The sequence below is a fragment of the Schistocerca serialis genome, unplaced genomic scaffold (assembly GCF_023864345.2).
Source record: "Schistocerca serialis cubense isolate TAMUIC-IGC-003099 unplaced genomic scaffold, iqSchSeri2.2 HiC_scaffold_1162, whole genome shotgun sequence".
Taxonomy (NCBI): Eukaryota; Metazoa; Arthropoda; class Insecta; order Orthoptera; family Acrididae; genus Schistocerca; species Schistocerca serialis.
In genome coordinates, this window is record NW_026047362.1 from 1 (window position 1) to 5000 (window position 5000).

At 51.0% G+C, this 5000-nt stretch overlaps 1 non-coding gene across 1 annotated transcript in view; it reads left to right on the forward strand.

Annotated features, from left to right (window-relative positions):
• Positions 1 to 4378: 4378 nt before the first annotated feature.
• The window catches only part of LOC126433216 (small subunit ribosomal RNA), a 1909-nt gene continuing 1287 nt past the window's right edge, over positions 4379 to 5000 (forward strand). The window contains exon 1 of the ribosomal RNA XR_007578329.1: positions 4379 to 5000. This exon is cut by the window's right edge and continues 1287 nt beyond it. This is a non-coding gene — a ribosomal RNA (small subunit ribosomal RNA).

A 5000-nucleotide genomic window follows, 5' to 3' on the forward strand; every position in this document is an offset into this window, starting at 1 on the left:
GGAACAGTAACGACAGTCGGAGCCTCCTGGCGTTGCACTCGCAGTCGCAAAAAACGCTGGGCAAATATATTTCTCGGAAGAGTAACGACAGTCCGAGCCTCCTGCGTGGGAAGAGTCTTTCTAGGCCCTGACCCACGGGAAGGGTTTAGCTTCCCCCATCCCGGACATTTGAAGTCGTCACACTACCGGTATTGACTAATAGACTGATTGCTGATAATCACTAGCCATAACACTGGGGGAAACGGCCGACAGGGGCAGCAACATAGTGGAGAGCCGCAGTGTCACTAATGTACAGAGATAGAACAGTTTCGACTGGAACCAGAGTAACCGTATACACGGCACTGATTAGTAATAAATGCAGAGCCATCAGAATACAGATAAATATATACAACCTGTCCCTATACATGCTGAAAGACTCTGCACACAATGAGAACCACACGTCAGCCAGACACTATCACACACTACTCTCTGCCTCTAACAGGCCACACACACAATATCTAACCACCAGCATGGAAGAACATTCCGGTGCATCCTCTCCGCCACATTACACAATCCACACTATCATAACCAGACCGGGAGGTCCACCCAGAAAACAGAATATCCCACCCTTCCGACATCCGCCATTGCTCAGTTAAGCCACGAACACCCACACATGTCCTACACAGGGGGTGCACCCAACATCACAATACTGCCTCCTGTCACAGTACACAAACAATGGCAGGAATGAAAGACACACATCTGCCATAACCTTGGAATCGGAGCGCCGCCTGTCATGAGCCACAAGTGCATCCTGACGTGACAAATCGGATGATCCCGCAGGCATGCACTTACGATAATCACTATCAACGAACCTGCCGCCCCCCCCCCCCCCAATACACCTTTCCCTACAACAATGTGTACCTTAACCTAAGCGATATTGTACCTTAACCTCAGCTATATCGTACCTTAACCTAACCTACATTGCGCCTTAACCTAACCTACGTTGTGCCTTAACCTAACCTACGTTGTGCCTTAACCTAACGTATGTTGTGCCTTAACCTAACCTATGTTGTGCCTTAACCTAACCTATGTTGTGCCTTAACCTAACCTATGTTGTGCCTTAACCTAACCCATGTTGTGCCTTAACCTAACCCATGTTGTGCCTTAACCTAACCCATGTTGTGCCTTAACCTAACCCATGTTGTGCCTTAACCTAACCCATGTTGTGCCTTAACCTAACCCATATTGTACCTTAACCTAACCCATGTTGTGCCTTAACCTAACCCATGTTGTGCCTTAACCTAACCCATGTTGTGCCTTAACCTAACCCATGTTGTGCCTTAACCTAACCCATGTTGTGCCTTAACCTAACCCATGTTGTGCCTTAACCTAACCCATGTTGTGCCTTAACCTAACCCCATGTTGTGCCTTAACCTAACCCATGTTGTGCCTTAACCTAACCCATGTTGTGCCTTAACCTAACCCATATTGTACCTTAACCTAACCCATATTGTACCTTAACCTAACCCATATTGTACCTTAACCTAACCCATATTGTACCTTAACCTAACCCATATTGTACCTTAACCTAACCCATATTGTACCTTAACCTAACCCATATTGTACCTTAACCTAACCCATATTGTACCTTAACCTAACCCATATTGTACCTTAACCTAACCCATATTGTACCTTAACCTAACCCATGTTGTGCCTTAACCTAACCCATGTTGTGCCTTAACCTAACCCATATTGTGCCTTAACCTAACCCATGTTGTGCCTTAACCTAACCCATATTGTGCCTTAACCTAACCCATATTGTGCCTTAACCTAACCCATGTTGTGCCTTAACCTAACCCATGTTGTGCCTTAACCCTAACCCATGTTGTGCCTTAACCTAACCCATGTTGTGCCTTAACCTAACCCATATTGTACCTTAACCTAACCCATATTGTACCTTAACCTAACCCATATTGTACCTTAACCTAACCCATATTGTACCTTAACCTAACCCATATTGTGCCTTAACCTAACCCATATTGTGCCTTAACCTAACCCATATTGTGCCTCAACCTAACCCAATTTGTGCCTCAACCTAACCCATATTGTGCCTCAACCTAACCCATATTGTGCCTCAACCTAACCCATATTGTGCCTCAACCTAACCCAATTTGTGCCTCAACCTAACCCATATTGTGCCTCAACCTAACCTAATTTGTGCCTCAACGTAACCTAATTTGTGCCTCAACGTAACCTAATTTGTGCCTCAACGTAACCTAATTTGTGCCTCAACGTAACCTAATTTGTGCCTCAACGTAACCTAATTTGTGCTTCAACGTAACCTAAATTGTGCTTCAACGTAACCTAAATTGTGCTTCAACGTAACCTAAATTGTGCTTCAACGTAACCTAAATTGTGCTTTAACGTAACCTAAATTGTGCTTTAACGTAACCTAAATTGTGCTTTAACGTAACCTAAATTGTGCTTTAACGTAACCTAAATTGTGCTTTAACGTAACCCATGTTGTGCTTTAACGTAACCCATGTTGTGCTTTAACGTAACCCATGTTGTGCTTTAACGTAACCCATGTTGTGCCTTAACCTAACCTATATTGCGCCTTAACCTGCTCTGTAATTGTTATGCAACTCGTTAAATTAGTGTAGTGTTGCCTAACCGCAACCCTCGCAATATAGTTCGCTATTCGCACTGCCCGGTCCCCTGTGTATCGCGTCATGTTAAACACCTTGCAGGTGTTGCTGACTTTCCACATGCTCCTGCTATACACTGTAATGTGGATAGCAGCAGGACGTACATGCCCCCCCCCCCTTCCCCCCTGCCTTCGCAAGCTGGTCGTTGAGAAGTTTGCATGTTCAATGCCCTTCGCATGCCGACGTACTCAGCCTACGTTGTGGTACGGCCTGTCACCTGTCCGCCGATGTACGCAAAACCCACAAACTGTACTGCACATTGGTCCGTATGTACTGAATGATACATCGTGGCACATGTGTGACCGTACGACGACTGCGCCTAGCAACGGCAGACCATACAGTCCAAATATTGTGCACGCAGCTACGTGTCGTCTCCCTATAAGAGCTGGATTGCAGTGTGGTACGCCATTCAGACGTGTGGGAGGAACGGACGCCCTCGATGGCGATCAGCATGAGCAGTCTGTTGATGTAGTGGAGCGTGTATTCGGACGTAGTCGTCTCTTCTCACACACCGTGATAGCATGTTGCACCGCGTTCCACATCTGCGACATCCTGCAGAGGCCGGCTGACAGTCGTTCGCGCAATGGACACCGCATACGTACGGGGGCTACCTTCCACGTGTTCTCGAGGCGTGCACATGTTGTTGCGTCTATGTGGGCAGACGTAGTGTGTTGTGACACCTGACACAGGCATGCAATACTCGTTGCAAATGGCGATGGACGTCTACGTTTGCTGGTGACGTTACGCAAATGAACAACAGGTAACCCGTTGTGGTGCGGTTGTTCTCGCTAGAGGTGAATCAGTGTTGGCGACGATCGGTCGAGCTATTAACTGGTTGTTTCAGGGATACCCACCATGCCCACGAACGTGAAAGGGGATCTGGGTGTGAGGCGATACGCGGCGGTGGCTGGGTGAGACTGTCCCCGGCCGGTGAGGGGGGGCCGCCCGGCGTGCTGGCAGCGCGGTGCGTGGGCGCACGCGCTACAGCCGGCTGGTGGGGGCGGCCAGTGGCAGGCGCGCCGGCCGACGGACGCGGCAGGCGGCGCAGCTGCGCGCCGGGGCCCCCTGCTCGCGGCGCCTTGCGGCCAAAGTAGGTCCTCGCGGGCCCGGTGCGAAGCGCGGTGGCCATCTGCAGTGTGCTGGTCCGATTGAGGACTGTGTGCGCTGAGGATGCGCCGCCGCCCGGCGCTCGGCGCCGCGACGCCGTCTGCTGCTCGGTCGCCCCAGCGGTTCTCGCAGGTGGTTTGTATCGCAGCTGTGCGGACGTGTTGGCGCGTGCGCTGTGCTGGGAGAGTTCGCTTCGGCACCCAAGTGGGGCTTTTGTCCTTCTGTGGCGCTGGCGTTGGAGCTGCCGGTCACCGTAGGTGGCGCGTGTTGTCTCCCGCCGGCAATGCCACGACAGCACGCTCCCGGGCCTCTGTCGGCAGCGGCAAGCTCAGTTGGGAGCACGGGTGGTCGCACCTAAAGCGTCTACTCGCCTAACTCCGGGCGATTGCGCCTCTCTCGAACCCGACCAAGTACTTAGGACGGCGCTGCGCGCCGCCGGGACCTGAGAGGGTTTCGAGGTGTGTTGTGCAGGGGAGCTCAGCCTCCTCCTGTTTGCAGAATAATTGAGCGGACGCTTGCGTGTTCGCGCGGGCCCCCGGGACACACTCCCGGGCGGCCGGCTGCTCAGCTCTAGTTGACGCAGCTCCCTGGTTGATCCTGCCAGTAGTCATATGCTTGTCTCAAAGATTAAGCCATGCATGTCTCAGTACAAGCCGCATTAAGGTGAAACCGCGAATGGCTCATTAAATCAGTTATGGTTCCTTAGATCGTACCCACGTTACTTGGATAACTGTGGTAATTCTAGAGCTAATACATGCAAACAGAGTCCCGACCAGAGATGGAAGGGACGCTTTTATTAGATCAAAACCAATCGGTCGGCTCGTCCGGTCCGTTTGCCTTGGTGACTCTGAATAACTTTGGGCTGATCGCACGGTCCTCGTACCGGCGACGCATCTTTCAAATGTCTGCCTTATCAACTGTCGATGGTAGGTTCTGCGCCTACCATGGTTGTAACGGGTAACGGGGAATCAGGGTTCGATTCCGGAGAGGGAGCCTGAGAAACGGCTACCACATCCAAGGAAGGCAGCAGGCGCGCAAATTACCCACTCCCGGCACGGGGAGGTAGTGACGAAAAATAACGATACGGGACTCATCCGAGGCCCCGTAATCGGAATGAGTACACTTTAAATCCTTTAACGAGTATCTATTGGAGGGCAAGTCTGGTGCCAGCAGCCGCGGTAATTCCAGCTCCAATAGCGTATATTA